The sequence below is a fragment of the Puma concolor genome, chromosome A1 (assembly GCF_028749965.1).
Source record: "Puma concolor isolate L17-30 chromosome A1, mPumCon1.1.hap2, whole genome shotgun sequence".
NCBI lineage: Eukaryota > Metazoa > Chordata > Mammalia > Carnivora > Felidae > Puma > Puma concolor.
The window spans coordinates 240,895,316-240,918,219 of record NC_141667.1 but is presented as its reverse complement, the minus strand read 5'-3'; the positions used below and the strand labels follow the sequence as shown (position 1 = coordinate 240,918,219).

The following is a 22,904-nucleotide window of genomic DNA, read 5'->3' as shown; positions in this document are numbered from 1 at the left end:
GGTAAATAATGATCGCCCACTGTCCACAGCCAAGTGAAAAAACTAGAGACCGATATTACAATTGCAAAAGCATTTCCTATTTTCCAAACATTAAATGTGCATGCCCTGGCTACTTTCACGTGCACTTATCATATTTGCAACGGAGTGATTAAGACCAAAAAATTCTTTCTTTACTTGCTATTTACATATTTCATCTAACAGATTTCACAAAATGAAAATGCTTACATTAGACACTTGCTTATTTTTACTTTGGACATTAATTTAACAACATACAACTTCTTTTTTAATTTTAAAAAAATGTTTATTTATTTTTGAGAGAGACAGAGACAGAATGCAAGTGGATTAGGGGCAGAGAGAGAGGGAGACACAGAATCCGAAGCAGGCTCCGGGCTCCGAGCTGTCAGCACAGAGCCCGACGCGGAGCTCGAACTCACGAACCATGAGATCACGACCCGAGCCGAAGTTGAACGCCTACTGACTGAGCCACCCAGGTGCCCCTAACAACATACAACTTCCAAGGCATAAGGGATAATTAAGTTTCTGTCTATAGAAATGTAGGTTCAGATAGAGATCTAGATTTACATCTCTATCTACATTTTTTTCCATTTAATAAACTTTATTTTTTTTCCTAAAATTTTATTCAAATTTTAATTAATTAACATATAGTGCAATATTGGTTTCAGGAGCAGAATTTAGTGATTCATCACTTACACATAACACCCAGTGCTCCTCACAACAGGTGCCCTCCTTAATACCCATCACCCATCTAGCCCATCCCCCACACACTTCCATCAACTCTCAGTTTGTTCTCTATCATTAACAGTCTCTTATGGTTTGCTTCCCTCTTTTTTTATCCCCTTCCCCTATGTTCATCTGTTTTGTTTCCTAAATTCCACATAAGTGAAATCACATGGTATTTGTCTTTCTCTGATTAACTTATTTCGCATAGCATAATACATTCTAGCTCCATCTACATCACTGCAAATGGCAAGATTTCATTCTTTTTGATAGCTGAGTAATATTCCAGTGTGTGTGTGTGTGTGTGTGTGTGTGTGTGTGTGTGTACCAAATCTTCTTTATCCATTCATCAGTCGATAGGGACACTGGGGCTCTTCCTTAGTTTGGCTATTGTTGATAGTGCTGCTATAAATATCAGGGTGCATGCAACCTCTTCAAATCTATATTTTTGTATCCTTTGAATATATACCTAGTGGTGCAATCGCTGGGTCGTAAGGTAGTTCTGTTTTTAACTTTTTGAGGAACCTCCATACTGTTTTCCAGAGTGGCTGCACCAGTTTACATTCCCACCAGCAGTGTAAGAGAGTCCCCCATATCTGTATCTATACTATATATAATCAGCATTTCGCCAACTCTCAAGTTTTGATTAAAGTATCATCCCCATCTTTCCAAAAGAGCTCTGCAGTGTCCTTTATTTTTTTCTAATTTATTTTTGAAAGAGAGAGAGAGAGAGAGAGAGAGGGCGAGCGAGCATGTGTGTGTGCATGAACAGGGGAGGGGCAAAGAGTGTGGGAGAGAGGTGGAGAGAGGGAGAGAGAGAAGGAGAAAGAGGGACAAAGGGAGAGAGAGAATCCCAAGCAGGCTCTGTGCCGTTAGCACAGAGCCTAGCACAGGGCTTGACCTCACAAACCATGAGATCATGACCTGAGCTCAAGAGTTGGACTCTCAACCAACTGAGCCACCCAGGTGCCCCTCTGCAGTGTCCTTTAAAAACAGAGATTTGAGTTTCTATTTTTCTAAGTTTAGAGAAAAGGAGGGTTGCTCACTCAGTTTTACAGTAATTTTAGAAACCAAATTAAGAACGCCAATGTTAGGGGGGTACCTGGGTGGCTCAGTCAGTTAAGCATCTGACTTTGGCTCAGGTCATGAACTTGAAGTTCATGAGTTCGAGCCCTGTATCAGGCTCTGTGCTGACAGCTCGGAGCCTAGAGCCTGCTTTGGATTCTGTGTCTCCCTCTCTCTCTGTTCCTCCCCCGCTCGTACTCTGTCTGTCTCTCTCTCTCTCTTTCTCTCTCTCAAAACTAAAGATTTTTAAATTTTTCAATAAAAAAAAAAGAATGCCACTGTTACGACAATGACATGTTTATCATTATAAATTCTAATAATGAAGTATCTGCTTTCGTTTTTCAGTTTAATAAGGATTTTAAAGATTAATATACCTAATACTGGCAAGCTTAAAATCAAACTGTCTTAACTGGTTGCTCTTAAATGAATAAAGGGCATTTACACTGCCACTCAGTCAAATGTTATGAGGAGCCACAAAGGTGCTTATACCTAATAATTCCACTTTAAATAAATGTGCCTTTATACAGGTAACTCAAAATAGAGAAGAATGGTATACAGGAATGACTGACCAATAGCAAAGTACTAGAAGTAGCAATAAGATCATTGTTTTCTGAATAACACTTAATTTATATTGAACAACACTTAATTTATATATTATATTAAAGGAACAAAATAAATTTCCAGAAACCAACACTAAAGAAACAAAGATCTATGAATTACCCTAAAAATAATTCAAAATAACTATCTTAAGAAGCTCAGTGTGCTACAAGAGAACACAGACAACTAAATAAAATCAGAAAACAATGCATGAACAAAATAAAAATGTCAACAGAAAGAGACAAACAAATTCGGGGGCTGAAGAATATAATAACTGAATTAAAATATTTAGTACAGTGGATCAGCAGCAGACTTGACCAATCAGAAGAATCAGCAAACTCAAAGACAAGCCACTTGAAATTATTAAGTCAGAGGAATAAAAAGGAAAAAGAACAAAGAAAAGCGAAGAAAGCTAAGAAAATTATGGGATACCATTGACTAAATCAATACATGCGTTATGGGAGTCTCAGAAGGAGAACAGAGAAAGAATGAGGTAGACAGTTTATGTGAAGCAATAACGGCCACAAACTTCCAAAATCTGAGAAGAAATGTACATCCACATTCAAAAAGTTCAAAAGACTCCAACAAGGAGGAAGCCAAAGAAGCCTACAGCAAGACACATCATCAAACTGTCAAGGACAAAGAAAGAAATCTTGAAAGCAGCAAGAGAAAGTACCTGTCACATTCAAGGGAGCGCCCACGAAATTATCAGCAGATTTCTCAGCAAAAATGTTACAGGCCAGAAGGTAGTGGAGCAATCTACTCAAAGTGGTGAAAAGAGGGGCACCTGGGTGGCTCAGTCGGTTAAGCGTCCGACTTCAGCTCAGGTCACGATCTCACAGTCTGTGAGTTCCAGCCCCGCGTCGGGCTCTGTGCTGACAGCTCAGAGCCTAGAGCCTGGAGCCCGCTTCAGATTCTGTGTCTCCATCTGTCTGCCCCTCCACTGCTTGCACTCTGTCTCGCGCATTGTCTCAAAAATAAATAAGCATTAAAAAAAACTTTTTTAAATATAAAGCTTTCTGGTAAAGGTAAATATGTAGAAAAATAGAGAGTCCTGAGCACCATAATGGGGGTGCATTGCCCATTTTTAATTCTGGTCCAGAATTTAAAAGATAAAAAGCATAAAAAATAGCTATAACTGCAAAACTATGTTAATGTAAAAAAAACACAAAACTATGTAATTTGTGACACCAATAACATAAAGTGGGAGGGACATGCATAGGAGTAGTTTTTGTATACGGTTGAACTAAGTTGTTACAGTTTAAAATAAATTTCTATGTTTTATGTAACTCCTCATGGTAACCAGGAAGAAACTACCTACAAAGAAGATGCACACAAGAAAATGAGAAAGGAGTCAAAGCAAAAAGAAAACAAATGAACAAAGTCAAGGGAACAAAAGAGGAAGACAGCAAGAGAGGGAGAAGAGATAAAGTAACTACAAGACACACAGAAAACAACAAAATAGTATGAAGGGTAAGTCTTTCCCCAGCGGTAATTACTTTAACGTAAATGGATAAATGGTATTTGATTTAGTTGATGGAGCCGCTCGATGGGTTCTTACACAGCGACCAGAAAAACTGCAGACTCTAATAAACAGAAAAGTGTTAGATGTTGATTAATAAAGGCAGAACATGAAACAGTATATATATACAGACACTATAATTACCCTATAAAAATTACACATGAAAGAAGACTGGAGGGAAACACAAAAATGTAACAAATGGGTACCGGGATAATTGAATTAGGCAGGTTTTCCCCTTTCTAGTATTCAAACATCGTTAGGATTTACAAGTAACACCTGTTACCGGGATGGCTCGTGTGCTAAAGCGCCCTGGAAGGAACGCTGGCGTGCACAGACTTGGGGACAAAGCACAGCCTTCGACAGCAATTTATCAGCCCTTCCTCACCAAATGCTTTGTTGTGGAACCTGCACCACGCAGTCCCACGTGAGGCGCGCCCCCACCACAGCCCACGCGAGCACTCGCCTACCTCTCTCCCCTAGGATACTCCGTTCAGAAATGAGACGGGTGTGCTGGCACTGCCCCCCGGATACAGCAGTGGATGGCGCTAGGCCACGTGCTTTCCCGTCATCACCCAGCTCATCGGTAAGTCACAGGCCACAGCCATCCGTCACCAACAACTGCGTCTTCCCCGTACCGCTCCAACAGAACACGTCACCTCACTATGCACTCCTTACGAGTCAGGTCCACACTAGCAGTAACACCCTAAACCTAACTCCAAGTCGTAACACAGCTCGACCCGGCCTCCCAGACTTAAACACCTCAGAAAAGAAGGTAAGTGTTAACTCTGAAAAAAAATTCACTCTGTACCATCTGGTGTGAAGGAAAAAATGCTGACGTCCCAAATCAGGAGGTGGTGTGGAAATTCAGACCGACACTAAGCTAAGGCCAACACCTGGTGGCTAATGTCAGTCTAGAGCCTTTTACCACTCTGCCCCAGCACATTTAACTTCATACTCAGGTCCAGAATTTAAAGGTCCAAGATGACCGTGGAATATCTTCCTAATGACCTCACAGAGCCCTCAGTGTCTGGCACACAGTTGAGGCCACGGGCTCACTCATCACCACAGGGGCCTGTGGGCCCACGAGCTGCGCCCACACCTGAACTTTCTTGGACACTATGGGGGACCGATGTATAAGGCTGGTGACTTGCAGTCCTTGCCACAACCAGAGTGAATGCAGTGAAGACGCCCTCCCCTTCTATTTCTTCATTTCAGTCTTCCTATGTTTTAATTAATCACTTTCTCAAATCCTGTTTGGTCACTGGAAGAAGCCAGAGACATAATTACAGATTAAGAATAAAACTTGCCGGACTCTCAAATGCAGATGATAACAGTTTTCATTCCTTGCTCATGTTGCATCTTTAAAGCTATTCATACGAGGGGTTCCTGGGTGGCTCAGTAGGTTGAGCGTCCGACTTTGGTTCAGGTCATGATCTCACGGTTCATGGGTTCGAGCCCCACGTCAGGCTCTGTGCTGACAGCTCGGAGCCTGGAGCCCGTTTTGGATTCTGTGTCTCCCTCTCTCTCTGCCCCTCCCTCACTCATGCTCTGTCTCTCTCAAAATAAATAAATAAATAAACATTAAAAAAATAATAATAATAAGTAAACCAGGGTGCCTGGATGGCTCAGTCAAACATCCAACTCAGGTCATGATCTCGCGGTTCGTGGGCTCAAGCCCAGTATCGGGCTCCATGCTGGCAGTGCACAACCTGCTTGGGATTCTCTCTCTCTCTCTCTCTCTCTCTCTCTCTCTCCTTCTCTCTCTGCCCCTCCCCTGCTTGTGCTCTCTCTCAAAAATAAATCAACTTTTAAAAATAATAGTAAGTAAAGACAACACAGGTATGCTAGAACAAAACACGGGACCTCAGGCCCAGCTCTACGGGCACACTACCCGGAACATGACAGGAGTGAACTGTGAGAAAAGCAAGAGTTGTGGTACAAAGTAAGAAGAGGAGGACAGAATGTTTCTCGTACCTGGCAAGTAAAAACACTGAAGCAGCGTACTTCCAAACGGCCCGTGGCTTTGTGAAACAGGCTCGTACCTAGACCATGGGAATGACGCACTCCTTAGGAGCCGGCACTTGGGCCCTGGTAGGTGCCTGGCAAGGTTCCGAGACGCTACTGCTCCAGGAGCCGGGAGCGGCCAACGAATGGCTCTCTTTCCACCACCACCTCCCCTATAAGCCTACCGCCGCAGCACAACGCAAGCCCAAAGTAACCCTACTTTACTTCCAAAGCTACGAGGCACGACAGACAAATGAACCTTCCCCCAAAGCAGCTTTTGCTATGATAGACCTCGGACACCTCCCATCCATTACCTATAAAAGTTGATGTCCCAACTCCCGAGCCCTCCACACACAATTTGGGCCCACACCACCTTCTTTGCCTTCTGGCCAGAACAATGCACTCCTTGCTCCTAGGACACATCCCGCCAACTAAGGTCTCTGTTAATCAGACATTTGGTTAACTACTCGCTTCTAAACCTGGAGGGAACAAAATTCAGGAGGGTCAAAGAAGTGGTATATTTATTTGCCTCTTATTAACACCGAAAGGACAATGGCTAAAAGTTAAGTCTTTACCCAGTAACCAAAATGACCTCATAGGATGAAAATTTCACGTAAAGAACTCAGAGGAGGGTAGGGTGGGAAAGGTATTTTGTGCTTTGTGTGTGATGTTCTAATTAAATTACATTATTTAGTAACGTAAAGAATGATGGTTCTCTTCTTCCCTGTTATGGATTTGTCTAAAAATAACAAAGCAAAGTTACTCTATAGGCATGATCACCAATCCCTGTAGGACGGAGTAGCCTTCCTAAAAAGTCAAATGGTTATAAAAGTTCTTGTATTTTTATATTTTTCACTCGAAAAAGGAAATTAGTCCTTTCCCAAAACATTTACCAGAGCAAAGTACATAGTTTTACAACCAAAATTTAACCGTTTCCATGAAGAATGCCATATTTGGTTTCTTATCATCAGATTATTGGGAAAGAGAGGAAGAGTTGAGGTTTTACACTGGGTTTGCTGCACCATTTCTTTCCAAGCAGAATCACTCCTTTTAACTTGACTTGGGCTTAACGCAGGGATTCTGTAGCCAAACTAAGAGTACCCCTGTCCTTCCAGATGTACGATTCCTAAAAAGTAGCTATGAAACGCCATCATACGTCAATGAGAAAGCAACTTACCTGCTGCCACTGAATGGTAGATATCGCATAGGATAATGTAACATATCACATTTTGCCTCCTGTGGGTGGTGAGTATCCTTCGTCCACGGGATGCCTCTCAGCAGAGGCCCCGCTAGCACTGTGTTCAGCACGTTTCTTCGTTGTGCAAGCCATTCATCATCCTTATCCCTTCCCTCCTTAAAGGACAATGGTGCACCACTACCTGTCACGGGGACAAGAAAGTGCCGCCGCATATTGCCAAATATCCCCTGGCTGAGATGCACTGGTCTATAAATTACATGATTTAACACATCATAAAGAAATCTTCAAAGCTAAAAGATGTCACAGGTCCATCCTGAAGTGTTTTGCAAAAATGAATCTCTCAAGAGAATAGGTCTGAGTATGATCAAAGTATTAGGCTAATTACTAGGCCAACAGAAAAACAGGTATCAGAACACAAGCATGCTTCGTTGGCCTGTCCAGTGTGACACGAGGCTCTCCGCTATCAGCCCACAGCAAACCCTTCTCCTCCCACACACACGGAACCACAGGATGTGACAGCACTCGGATTCCTCTACTCCATGCTCAGAGTTTTCAGACTGCAACCCTAATCACTATCCTTTCATCTATTTACCTAGTAAGCTTTGTTTAGGGATCGATTATCTTCTTTTGTAGAGACAAAGCCTAAAGACCATGGGTTGTTTTTCCAAGTGGCCACAAGTCCTCACCTGTCTTGCTCACAGCTGTGTCCCCAGCCCCTTGCACAACACCTGGCCCACAACTCAGTCAGTAAATATTTATCAAAGAAAAGCACATTAGAGAGCTGGGACAGGTCCTGGAGACCATTTAAGTCCAAACCTCCTATTATACAAGTGAGCAAACTGAGGATCCGGAGGAGGTTAAAGTGCTTTGCTCACTGTTTCCTCCTTACTAATTAGTGCATTTTCTGATTCACCACAACATATTCAACCCTAGTAATGTTCTTACCCTTAAAGTGTAAAGACCTATGAAAAAAAGTAATAAAATTGCATGCCAATTAATGTTGTAGGTTTACTTCCTTACAGTTAATTTATTTTATTTTATTTTTAATTTTTTGTAATGTTTATTTATTTTTGAGACAGAGAGAGACAGAGCATGAATGGGGGAGGATCAGAGAGAGAGGGAGACACAGAATCCAAAGCAGGCTCCAGGCTCTGAGCTGTCAGCAGAGAGCCCGACGCGGGACTCGAACTCTCGGACCGTGAGATCATGACCTGAGCTGAAGTCGGACACTTAACCGACTGAGCCACCCAGGCACCCCAGAGTTACTTTATTTTAAATGAGGATATCATTCATGCATCTATGGTCAACTGAGTGCCCACAAGAGCGCCAAGACGTTCAGGGAAGAAAGGAGAGTCTCCTGACAGCACTGAGAAAACTGGATATCCACATGCAAAAAACACTAAGTTAAACCCATCCTCACACCTTATACAAAAGTTAACTCAAGATGGATCAAAGACCTAAACAGAAGAGCTAAAAATACAAAACATTCATAAGAACAGAGCGGTAAAGCTTCACAACCTTGGATTTGGCTATGGATTCTTAGATATGGCACCAAAAGTACAATCAACAAAAGAAAAAAATACAGAAACTGGAACTCTTGAAAATTAAAAACTTTATGCATCAAAAAACTGTCAAGAAAATGAAAAGACAACCTACAGACTAGAAGAAAATATTTATAAATCATATACATATGAAGAATTTCTAATATCCAGAATACATAAAAAACTCCTACAACTCAACAACCAACATTTTTTATGGGCAAAGATTCTGAATAGATAATTCTTCAAAGATACACAAATGGCCAACAAGCACATGAAAAGAACATTCAATATCACTAGTCATTAGGGAAATGCAAATCAAAACCACAAAGAGACACCACTACAGACCCACTAGGATGGCTATAAAAGAAAAAAAAAAGGAAACTAACAAGTGTTGGCAAGGACGTGGAGAAACTGAAGTGCTCACACATTGCTGGTGGGAATGCAAAATGGTGCAGCTGCTGGGAAAAGCTGTTGGCAGTTTTTTAAAAAGTTAAACAGAATTGTCATATGAGCAGCAATTCCACTTCCAAGAATACCCAAAGTAACTAACTTGCAGGAATATTCAGCTGAACACAACAGGATTCAAACAAACACTGCTACCTGAATGTTCACGGCAGCACTATTCACAAGAGCCAAAAGGTGGAGACAACTCAAGGTCCATCAATGGATAAATGAATAAACAAAATGTGGTATATATACACAGAATGAATATTTGTCAGCCATAAAAAGAAATGAAGAACTGAATCATGCTATAACTTGGGTGAACCGCAAAAAACATTATGCTAAAAGAAAGAAGCCAAACACAAAGGTCCCACATTACATGATTCTGTTTATATGAGATATTCAGAGTAGGGTCAGAAAGCAGATTTGTGGTAGCCAGGACTGGGAAGAAGGAGAGACGAAGAGTGACTGATAACAGATGTGGGGTCTCCTTCAGGAGTGATGAGATGCTTTGGACATAGACAGAGGTGATGGTTGCACAACATTATGAACATACTAAATGCCATTGAATTGTATGTTTTAAATGGTTAGTTTTATGTTATGGGATTTTATCGCAATTTTTAAAAATAAGTATAAATAAATACATAAATTTAAGTACATGTTTACAAAAGAAGGGGTAGTATCTATGCCAGCAGTGTTTTCGTAGATAATCAATTAATAAGATTATTAAAAGGCCACATCATTAGGATTGGCTCTATTCTAAAAACCTGTGTTTATTATCTCATTCAATTTCATTTAATATGACTTTCAGATAAAGATCAAACCTTAAACACACCTCTCAGGCGCTATCTCCCAGTTCTCTTACTTCCTTCTCCCTCTTTCCATTCTAAGCATACAAGACTTCTCATGGAATCACCCGCCAGAGGTCCTTTGCACATGTTTTTCTCCTTATCCTACCACACCCACCCTAGTCCTTTTGCCTAGTTAATGGCTTCACTTCCTTCTCAGCTGAGGCCGAAGTCTCTTTCCCTGACTACCACCCAGCAGGATCGGACCATCCCACTGAACACCATCACAGCACTTACCTTTGTTGCAATTACTATAGTTAATAATTATACGGTTGTATGGTTTACATACATTGAAGGTCGCTAGTGAACACATTGTTGCTTATTACCCAGCTTCCCCTTCTAATTCAGTCTAGAAAGTTCAAGTGGGGCTAACCCTGTTCCCAGAGATGGGCATCAGACTCACCCTGGCCAACCAAAGTCTTCTATCCTCTGGGCTACAGGGATGGCAGCACAAGACAAGCTGGAGTCTACAGTCAATCCCAGGACTCCTCTGTGGTCGTTAGAAGGAAAAACCCCTCCCTAGCGGGCTTAATGAGCCAAGAGAATGAAGATTTGGAGTTGCCAGTGGCATTCTGTCCACCTCATAGTGGGAACAGGCCTGAGAGAAAAGCAGAGCCATGAAATGGAAAGAGATTCCAGGTAGACCAGTACTGAATCCAGGTATAGCTGAAGCCAGGCCTAGGTCTGTAATTTGCAATTACATAAGCCAAAACACAAACCAAAAAAAAGCAACAACAAACAAAAAAACTTACTTTTTCCCTAAGCCATTTTAAACTGTGTTTTCTGTCACTTGCCACCAAAAGTATCCTGATCAACACAGAATCTCCCACTGGACTGTAAGCTTCATGAGGCCAAGCACTTCCTAGCCCTAAACAGCGCCAGGCATGTAATAGGTTCTCAAGATACCATCTGCCGAACAACAGCATAATTCTCGCAAGTCACAATGAGGTAGGCACTGTTATCCCAATCGTGCAGTGGGTGAAACTGAAGGACAGAGAAGTTTCACTATTTAGTGGTAGAGTCGACATCTGAATTTCAGAGCTTATACTTCCAGCAACCAAGCAACACTAAACGTGGTGGATTAGGGAAGGGTGTCGAGGGGTATGGCAGAGTGGAGAGATGGGGGAGAAAGAAAGCACTTCAATACATTAGAGCCAGGGTCAGCAAACTGTGACTCTTGGGCCAAATTCAGTCCATGGCTTATTTTTCCATGGCCCACAAGCCAAATTGTTTTTTACTTTTTTGAAGAACTATCAAATATGCAATAGAGGCTTCACCCAGCCCTCAGAGCCTAAAATATTTATTACCTGGCCTTTTATATAAAGAATTTGCTGACCCTGGTATCATAGTATGCTTTATGAGCATACAAACTTTCAGAGACCAACAAAATACTAAGTATATCTATTTCCCTTTTTTTCTCTTCTTCAAACTGTAAAGATAATTTCAATGTGTTCAACTGTGAAAACATATTATTTAGCTAGTAATTGAACAGTGTACTCACAAATGATTTCCCAAGCTACTGAAAATACATTGTTAGGCAGATCAGCATGTAAGGACATGGAAAAAATGGTCATAATATATTATTAAGTACAAAATCCAAGTTGTAGAACACTATATTATAATGGATTCCTATTATTAAAATGTTAAGTCTGTAATATAGGATTACAAGAATTCTTGGAGGACTCCAGAGTCACAATGTTCATCCCTAAGGATTGGGCGATGAAGGAAAAAGAAATTTCACTTTTTACTTTATATCCACCTTTATAGTTCTCATTATTTTCCAACGAGCAGGAACCATGTTTAAACTCTTAGGACAACAGTAAAATGTTCAAATAAATGCTTTTCCTATTTTAAATACAAATGTTATGTTTCTGCTTATAAAAATAAGGATAATAAAGAAGCTATGGGTTTCCACTTCTGCCTAGGATGTGAAAGCAGGGTAGAACATTGCTTCCACCCTAAAAACAAGAAACAGCCAGATAAGTTATAAAATCATCACTTTTCTTGAACCTGGCTGAGATTACAAGATGATGAAACAGCCTGAAATCCAAGGAAAGCCTCACCCTTCTGAGAGACTGGAGATTAGGTCACCTGTGGCAGAGCGCGGGAGGAAGACAGGAGGCACCACACAAGTAGGTAAGGAGTCAGCTCAACTGTTTAACAAATTGCTGCAGGCTCAGCGTGAGCTAGCATTCGGGTAGAAAAACCACCAGGAAACCCAGACACGAAGCAGAGGTCATATCCACTCATAGGTTCTTTGTGATCCTGTACCAGGTACTCCCCAGAAAGACCGGGAACAGGCAGGAGAGCAGAGAGACGCTTCCTCGATGGTGCAGGCCTGGAAGGGGGAAGCATCTGCTGCTGCAGAAAAAGCTACAGAGCCCAGCAGCCCCGATTCCCTTCCAGAATAAAAGCCTTAAGCCACAGGGAATTCTGGGTAAGGGAGAGTCAACTCTAAAGACCTGCTGCAATTGGGGGGCAATCGGTAGAAAGGAGAGCCTCTCCACCCTGAAGGACGAATAAAGGAGTACCCTAGGTCAAGGGTTCCATCTCCATGCCACGAGAACAGCGGTTCCCATCCAGGGGTTGACAATGTCAAGAGACACCTCTGCTTACCAAAACTGGCATCTCGCGGGTAAAGGTCAGGGATGCTGCTAAACACCCTACAATGTACAAAACGGCCACCAGACAAAGAATTACCCAGCCCCAAACGTCACAGTTGAGAAATTCTGCTGAGGAAGGAGAAAACCCTCCGGTGTAAGACTCACCAAACATACAAGGTAGAATTTGGCTGCCATGGTGAGGAGGGGTGGGATCACTGAGAAAGCTCCACCCCAGAAATCAAGGTGTGCAAAGCCTGCCTACGACTGAAGCTGAACTACCAAATGACAGCAGTCTACCTCTGGGGGAGGGGCAAGGGCAGGAAGTAAAATCCCCTCTATGGAGCTGGGACAGGCAAAAGGTTAAAAGCTGAGAGTAGAGCAAGAACACTGCAAAACACTCTCGAACAACCCAGCTGCCCCAAAGCACAAGACAATGCTAGAGGAACGTGAGGGCTGGTGGTGCACTGAAAGTAACCACGGAAATAAATTCTTCACTAGATTGACTCAATTTACACCAACAATTTAGCAGAAAAAGGGCATATCCACTTCGAGGCATAAATAGTGCTTTATCTCAATTTCTCATTTCCTGCACACAATGTCAACATTCAGTGAAAAATTACAAGAAACACAAAAAGGCGAGGGAAACTACACTTTGTCAAGAGACAAAGCAATCAACAGAATTAGACTCGGAGATAATCCACATGTTTGAACTAACAGACAGGGAACTTAACTATGATTCAATATGCTAAATGCTCTAATGGCTACGTGAACAAATGAGGACTTTCAGCAGGGAGCTGGAAGGTTAAAAAAAAAAGAGTAACAGAAATGCAAGAAATGAAAATGACAATGACAAAAATAAAAGCTGCCTTTGACAGTGTAGTAGCCAGCCTCTAAGACAGCCCCCAAAGATCCCTGCTTCCTTGTATGCATGCCCTAATGTAATCCCCACCCACACTGAATAGGCCTGACCTGTGTACCTATAGGATACTATAAAAATGACTATATGTGGCTTCTTAGGTTAGGTCATACAAGTTATTGCAGCTTTCACCATCTTGGAGATCACTCATCTGGGAAAGCCAAATGTCAACTCATGAGAACATTCAAGCAAACCTATAGAGAGGTCTACAGGGGAAGGAACCACAGTCTCCTGGCAATTAATTTGATAACAATGTGAACGATGCATCTTGAAAATGAACCTTCCAGCCACACCAAGTCTTAGATAATAGCAACCCTGGCCAAAGTCTTAACTGAAACATCAAGAGAAGCCCTAAGGAAGAATCACTCAACCAAGGTACTCCCAAGATAATATTGGTTTATTGTTGTTTTAAGCTAGTCAGGTTTGGGGTAATTTGTGACACAATAGGTAACTAATACAGACAGTATCATTAGAACACTCTATAATGATGAAAAATATTCCATGAAATGAAAGGTCAGACACACACACACAAGTTGGCAGGGGGGGCGGGGAGGGGACAGAACAGAGCATCCAAAAGGTGTGGAACAGTATGAAGTACTTTAACATACACATAATTATAATTCCAAAGGAAGAGAGAAGGGGGCAAAAAGAGTTGAAGAGAAAATGACCAAGATATTTCCAAAATGAACAGAAACTCATAGATCCAAGAAGCTCAGAACACCAAATAGGAAAGAAAGCAAATACACAAACACACACACACACACACACACACACACACACACACACACTCCTAGACACCTCATATTCGAGCTGCTAAAAACCAAAGATATGAAAAATATTAACGTGAGGCAAAGAAAAAAGACATATTACATACAGAGAAATAAAGATAATAATAAAGCAGACTTGTCAGAAACTATGCAAGCCAGAAGATTATGAAGTGACATATTTAAAGAACTAAAGAAAAACTGTCAACACAAAATTCTATACCAAGAAAAAAAGTTACTTTAAAAATGGGAGAGAAAATGAAGTCTTTCTCTGAAAAAGCTGAGAGAATTCTTTACCAGCAGGCTTGTACTCTAAGGAACCTTAAAGGAAGTCTTTCAGACAAAAGGTACATGAGTCCAGGAGAAATCTGGATTTATACACACAAAAAAAGGAATAATGCCGGAATAGTGGAAATGAAGATAAGTACAGGGTTTAATTTAATTGCTCTAAATGTCAGTTGAATGTATGAAGAAAAAGTGGCGGCACTGAAGTTGCGGTTTTGGCACGTGCAAAAGAAGAATCCACAGCAATTACACAAAAGACGGAAGGAACCGGGAGCACTTATTATTGTAAGGTCCTTACACGGCACATGAAGGCTAATTTTAAAAGAATGTCACAAATCCTGTGGTGATCACCAAAATAGATTTTCGAGAGTTACAAATCAAGAGCCGATCATGGAAATAAAATGGAATGATAAAAAACACTCAATCCAAAAGGCAGCTAAAAGGACGGTGGCAGAGGAGAACAAAAACCAAATGGAACAAATGGAGGGGAAGGGGGAAGAAAACAATGGCGGAAGAAGACCCGAGGCTGGCCTCGTCCCACAAATACAACTGGGTAACTATCAAATCATCCTAAATACCCCAGAAATCAACCTGAATGTTGGTGAAACGAACTCCACAACTCAAGACAGACAAGAGGGCACATCGAAGAAGGCAGGAAGTGTGGAGATGAGGCTTATGGGAGAAACGAATCATAAGTGTTGTAGAGGGAAGGCAGCCATGACTGAAGAGAAGGGCAAGAGAGAAAGAGGAGTATACAAGGGAACATATGAGGAGAATATTTCCCCATAGCCATTGGCTTGGAAAGCAAAAGCAGCTGAATTTCATCAGTTCTTGCAAGCAGAGGGCCTTAAAGCCTGGAGTTCTAAGTGCCAATGGGCCAGGCTCCAGAAGAGTCCAGAAGCAATGTGACCGCTCTTGGAGAGGAAGCAGGCCAACAACCCAGGGACATACGGCATGGAAACAGAGATCTGAAGAGCACAGTGGGGAGATTATTTGTCCTTCTCAAAGCATGCCCCGGAGAGGCAGCATTCAGAGAGACCTCTCCATGAACAAATTAGCTGGCCAGTGCCGGTTCTCTCCCCTACCCCTCAGTATAAACACAGAGCCACCTGCAAGAAACAGACAGCATGGACAATGGCTGCCTAACTTGCTTATACCAAGCCCCACCCCACCCCCACACACACACTCTGGTGAGACTGCCCTTCTCAGTCATGTTGCCTCAATCCCAGCACAGTGAGTCCCTCCCGCAGGAGACCAGCACAAACCCATGGCCACACCGTGTCTCCCAACCAGAGAGTGTTACAGGACCTTGGTATAGCGGAGGTGGTGACTGGTCTCATCTTACAAGTAGTCCAGAACACAACTAGTTAAAACTCACCACATTCAGGCCAGAGACCAAACACTGCCCACAGAAGGCAAGGAGAGCCTTTGCAGACAACCAGTCTGAAGGACAGACCAGACAGAACATAACAGCAGAATGCACACAGCACACACTAGAGGCACTCCCTGAAGGGCCAGGCCCTGGGCACATGACCTCTTCTTCTATTACTCTCAGGAGCAGGAGACATAACTGGACTTTCTAACATACAGAAGCAGGCAGAAACTTAGACTTCTCTCAAAATGAGAAGACAGAGGAACTTAGCCCTAATGAAAAACCAAGACAAGGCCACAGGCAGAGATCTAAGCAAAACGGATGTAAGTAACATGCCTGATGGAGAATTTAAAGCATCGATCATAAGGATACTCACTGGGCTTGAGGAAAAACATGGAAGACAACAGGGAGACCTTACAACAGGGATAAAAAGAGTTAAAAAAGGATCATTCAGAGATGAAGAGTGTAATAAATGAGATTAGAAACATGCTTGATGCAATCAACTGCAGACTAGAAGAAAAGCAGAGGAAAGATTTAATGACCTAGAAGACAAAGTAATGGAAAACAATAAAGCTGAACAAAAGAGAGAAAGAAAAATCCTACAAAATAAGAATAGACTTAGGGAACTCAGTGACTCCATCAAACGTAATAACATTTGTATTATAGGAATCCCAGTAGAAAGAGAAAAGGCGGCAGAAAATTTATTTGAAGAAATAATACCTGAAAACTTTCCTAATTTGGGGAATGAAGCAGATATTCAGATCCAGGAGGCACAGAGAAACCCCCAACAAAATCAACAAAAATAGATCCACACCGAGACATATTATAATTAAACTGGCAAAATATAGTGATAGGGAAAAACTCTTAAAAGCACGCATACAAAAGAAGACAGTTACTTATAAGTGAAAACCCATAAGCAGATTTTTTAGCAGAAACTCTCCAAGGCAGAAAGGACTGGCATGATATATTCAAAGTGCTGGGTGGGAAAAATCTGCAGTCAAGAATGCTCTGTCCTCTAGGCTATTCAAAATAGGAGAAATAAAAAGCTTCACAGATAAACAAAAATTAAAGGAGTTCATGACCACTAAACCAGTCCCACAAGAAATACTGAAGGGGACTCTGTGAATGGAAAAGAAAAACCAAAGTGACAGTATGAACATAGGAAACACAAAAGCAGAAAAATGAATGTTTCTATAAGAAATCAGTTAAGGGAGTGCCTGGATGGCTCAGTTGGTTAAGCGCCCAACTCTTCATTTCAGCTCAGGTCATGACCTCACGGTTCCTGGGTTCAAGCCCTGTGCAGGGCTCCACACTGGCAGCAAAAGCTTGCTTGGAATTCTCTCTCTCTGCCCCTCCACCACTCTGTCTCTGTCTCTCTCTCAAAATAAATGAGTGAACTTAAAATAAAAAAGAAATCAGGGGCGCCCGGGTGGTTCAGTCAGTTAAGCATCAGATCTTGGTTTCGGCTCAGGTCATGATCTCAGTTCATGAGTTCCAACCCCTGAATCAGGCTCTGTGCTAGCAGTGCGGAGCCTGGTGGGATTCTCATTCTCTCTCTCTCTCTCTCTCTCTCTCTCTCTCTCTGCCCCGCCCGTTCTCTCTCTCTCTCTCTAAATACATAAATAAACTTAAAAAATTTTTTTAAACAAATACAAATAAATAAAAAAATAAACTAAAAAAGAAATCAGTCAAGGAACTCACAAAAGGATATAAAATATGACACCATACAGCTAAAACGTGGAGAGGGCAGGTGTAAAGAATGGGTTGAAGCTTAAACAACCATCAATTTTATATAGACTGTTATATGTAGAAGATACTATATACAAACCTAATAGTAACCACAAATCAAACCTATTGATAAATATGCAAAGAATAAAGAAAAAGAAATCCAAACATATCACTAAAGAAAATCAGCATACCATGAAAGAAAGATAACAAAGGATCAGAGAAAATCTCCAGAAACAACTACAAAGCAAAAAATACAAATATCTATCAATAATTACTTTGAATGTATAATTCAAACCGGACTAAATGCTCCAATCAAAAGACATAGGGTGTCAGAATGGATAATAATAATTTTTAAAAGACCCATCTACATGCTCCCTACAAAAGACTTGCTTTAGGGACACCTGGGTGGCTCAGTCAGTTGAACATCCAACTTCAGCTCAGGTCATGATCTCACAGTTCATGGGTTCAAGCCCCACACTGGGCTCGCTGCTGTTAGCACAAAGCCCACTTCGGATCTCTCTCTCTCTCTCTCCCTCTCTCCCTGTCTCTCTCTCTCTCTCTCTCTCTCTCTCTGCCCCTCCCCTCCTTGCACTCTCAATCAATCAATCAATCAAGACAGACAGACTCATTTTAGACCTAAAAACACCTGCAGATTAAAAGAGAAGGGATAGAGAAACATCTATAATATAAATGGATGTCAAAAGAAAGCTGGAGTAGCAATACTTATATGGGACAAACTAGACTTTAAAACAAATACTGTAACAAGAGACAAAGAAGGGCATTATAAAACAATAAAGGGAACGACCCAAAATAAGATGTAACAATTGTACATATTTATGCACCCAACATGAAGCACCCAAATACATAAAACAATAACAAACATAAAGGAACTCATTGATAATACTACAATAATAGTAGGGGGCTTTAACACCCCACTTACATCAATGGACAGATCATCTCAACAGAAAATCACCAAGGAAACAACGGCTTTGAATAACATACTGGAACAGATGGATTTAACAGAGATATTCAGAACATTCCAACCTAAAACAGCAGAATACAAATTATTATCAAGTGCACATGGAATAAGAGATCACACATTAGGCTACAACACAGGCCTCAACCAATTCAAGAAGATCAAAGTCATACCCTGCACCTTTTCTGACCACAACACTATGGAACTAGAAGTTAACCACAAGAAAAAACCTGAAGGCCACAAATACACGGAGGTTCCATAAAATGCTACTAAACAATGAATGGGTCAACCAGGACACAAAATAAGAAATAAAATGAAAGTACAAGGGTCCAAAATCTTTGGGATGCAGCAAAAGCAATTCTAAGAGAGAAGCTTATAACAATACAGGCCTACCTCAAGAAATAAGAAAAATTTCAAATAAATAACCTATGCTTAACCTGAAGAGGCTAGAAAAAGAACAAACAAGAACAGAAAACTAGCAGAAGGAAGGAAATAATAAGGATCAAAGCAGAAATAAATGATATAAATAACAGATCAATGAAACCAGGAGCTGATTTTTACAAAATTAATAAAATTGATAAACCTCTAGCCAGACTTATCAAAAAGAAAAAAAAGGACCCAAATAAAGTCACAAATGAGAGAAAACAAGTAACAACCAAGACCACAGAAATACAATTACAAGAAATTATGAAAAACTAGATGCCAACAAATTGGACGACCTAGAAGAAATGGAGAAATTCCAAGAAACATATAAATTACCAAAACTGAAACAAGAAAAAATAGAAAATTTGAATAGACTGATAACCGGCAAAGAAATTGAGTCCATAATCAAAAACCTCCCAACAAACAAAAGTCCTGGACCAGATGGCTTCACAGGTGAGTTCTACCAAACATTTATTTTTTTTTTTTTAATTTTTTTTTTCAACGTTTTTTTATTTATTTTTGGGACAGAGAGAGACAGAGCATGAACGGGGGAGGGGCAGAGAGAGAGGGAGACACAGAATCGGAAACAGGCTCCAGGCTCCGAGCCATCAGCCCAGAGCCCGACGCGGGGCTCGAACTCACGGACCGCGAGATCGTGACCTGGCTGAAGTCGGACGCTTAACCGACTGCGCCACCCAGGCGCCCCTCTACCAAACATTTAAAGTAGAGTTAATAAGTACTCTTCTCAAACTATTCCAAAACATAGAAAAGGAAGGAAAACTTCCAAACTCGTTCTATGAGGTCAGCATTACCCTGATACCAACATCAGATAAAGACAGCACTAAAAAAGAGAACTATAAGCCAATATCTCTGAGGAATACAGATGCAAAAGTCCTCAAGAAAACACCAGCAAACTAAATCCAACAATACATTTAAAAAACCATCCAGGACGATCAAGTAGGATTTATTCCTGGGTTGCAAGGGTGGTTCAACATTCGCAAATCAGTCAATATGATACATTACGTTAATAAGAGAAAGAATAAGAACCATATGATTATTTCAATAGATGCAGAAAAGCATTTGACAAAGTACATCCATTCATGATAAAAATCCTCAACAAGGTAGGCTTAGAGAAAATACACCTCAACACAATAAAACCCATATATGAAAAACCCACAGCTAATATCCTAAATGGGGAAAAACTGACAGCTTTTCCTCTACAGTCACGACCAAGACAGGAATGTCCACTCTTGCCACTTTTTTTTAAACATTCATTCATTGATTCATTCATTTAATTTATTTTGAGTGCAGGCACACATGTGAGTAGGGGAGGGGCAGAGGGAGAAAGAGAGGGGGAGAGAGAGATCTGGACTCCCAGCATGGAGCCCAATGAGGGACTCAATCTCATGGCCTGTGAGATCATAACCTGAGCCACAATCAAGGGTCACTTAACTGAGCCACCCAGGAAACCCAACACCACTTTTCTTCAACATAGTACTGGAAGTCCTGGCCACAGCAATCAGACAACAAAAAGAAATAAAAGGCATCCAAACTGGCAAAGAAGTAAAACTTTCGTTATTTGCAGATGACATAATACTCTGTACAGAACACCTAAAAGACTCCACCAAGAAACTACTAGAACTGAAAAATGAATTAAGTAAAGTCACAGGTCACAAAATCAACATACAGATATCTGCTGCATTTCTTTCTATACACCCATAATGAAGCAGCAGAAAGACAAATTAAGGAACTAATCCCATTTACAATTACACCAAAAATAATAAGATTCCTAGGAATAAACCTAACCAAAAAGGTAAAGAACTATACTCTGAAAACTATAAAACTCTGATGGAAGAAACTGAAGACAACACAAGAAATGGAAAGACATTCTATGCTCATGGACAGGAAGAAGAAATATTATTAAAATGTCTATATGACTCAAAGCAATCTACACACGTAATGCAATCCCTATCAAAACACCAATGGCATTTTTCACAGAGCTAGAACAAACAATCCTTACATTTGTATGGAACCAGAAAAGACCCCGAATAGCCAAAGCAATCTTGAAAAAGAAAAGCAAAGCTGGAGGCATCACAAGTCCAGATTTCAAGCCATATTACAGAGCTGTAGTGATCAAGACAGTATGGAATTGGCCCAAAAACAGACACATAGATCAATGGAACAGAATATAAAACACAGACATGAACCCATGGTTACATGGTCAATTAATCTCGACAAAGCAGGAAAGGATATGCAATGGGAAAAAGACTGTCTCTTCAACAAACGGTGTTGGGAAAACTGGACAGCCACATGCAAACGAATGAAACGGCAACATTCTCTTTCACCATACACAAGAATAAACTCAAAATGGATTACAGACCTAAATGTGACACCTGAAACCATAAAAATTATTGAAGAGAGCACAGGCAGTGATTTCTCTGACATCAGGCCACGGCAAATTTTTTCTTGATGTCTCCTGAGGCAAGGGAAACAAAAATACGCTTGGGGACTACGTCAAAGTAACAAGTTTCCACGCGGCAAAGGAAACAATCGACAAAACTAAAAGGCAACCAATGGAATGAGAGAGGATATTTGCAAATGATGGATCTGATAAAGGGTTAGTATCCAAAATCTAGAAAGAACTTGTAAAACTCACACCCAAAAAACAAACAAACCAATCCAATCAAAAACGGGCAGAAGATATGAATAGAGAAGACATCCAAATGACCAACAGACACGTGAAGAGGTGCTCAAGATCACTGGTCATCAGGGAAATACAAATCAAAACTACAATGAGTGTAGACACCCTCATACCTGTCAGAGTGGCTAAAATCAACAACATAAGAAACAAGGGTTGGCAAGAATGCAAAAGGAGAACCATCTTGCACTGTTGGTGGGAATGCGAACTGGTACAGCCACCTTGGAAAACAGTGGGGAGGGTCCTCAAAAATTAAAATGGAAGTGCTCTACGGTTCAACAATCACACTACTATGTATTTACCCAAAGAATACAAAAATACTAATTCAATGGAATACACGCACCCCAATGTTTATAGCAGCATTATCTACAATAGCCAAATTATGGAAAAAGCCCAAGTGTCCATTGACTGATGAATGGATAAAGAGGACAGGGTATATACATACAATGGAATATTACTCAGCCCTAAAAAAGATGAAATCTTGCCATTTGCAATGACGTGGATGGAGTTACAGAATATTATGCTAAGCAAAACAAGTCAGAGAAAAACAAATACCATATGATAACTCTTATGTGGAATTTAAGAAACAAAACAAAATATTTGGAATATTATGGAAAAGGCAAAACGGTAAGAAAAAAAAACAAAAACAGATGACTGTTTGCTAGGGCCCAAGGGGAGGGAGGAGACTGAGAACAGGGGAAGGAGGGCACTCTGGGTGGTAATGGAAACGTTCTCAAGTCTGAATGTGATGGTGACTACACGATTATACGCATTTGTCAAAACACACAGAACTAATCACTAAAAATGGTGAATTTTATTATATGTAAGCTATAGTTGTGTAAACTTGATCTTACAAATTTTTCTTTAAAAAAACACACGGAGCGGTGCCTTGGTGGCTCAGTCAGTTAAACCTCTGACTGCAGCTCAGAGCATGATCTCACAGTTTGTGGGTCTGTGCTGACAGCTTGGGGCCTGGAGCCTGCTTCGGATTCTGTTGTCTCCCTCTCTCTCTCCGCCCCTCCCCTGCTCATGCTGTCTCTCTCACTCTCAAAAATAAACAAACATTAAAAAATTAAAAAAGAACACACATGGAACAGAAAAGGTAAGATTTGAGTTTCTGTGTATACTCCCGTATGTTCTCAGTGTTGGCTGCCCGTGTGCCCTTTGCTACGCAAGCACCCCAGC

The 22,904-nt window shown here is 41.0% G+C and overlaps 1 protein-coding gene and 1 long non-coding RNA gene across 2 annotated transcripts in view; both read right to left on the bottom strand.

Moving 5' to 3' along the window:
* The window catches only part of CRYL1 (crystallin lambda 1), a 130,864-nt gene that overhangs the window by 68,904 nt on the left and 39,056 nt on the right, over positions 1-22,904 (bottom strand). The window lies entirely within an intron of this gene.
* LOC147584905 (uncharacterized) lies at positions 1,445-12,573 on the bottom strand. The gene is made up of 2 exons (XR_015254300.1): positions 10,358-12,573; positions 1,445-7,305 (listed from the first exon to the last, which is right to left on the bottom strand). It is a non-coding gene; the product is annotated as an uncharacterized LOC147584905 (long non-coding RNA).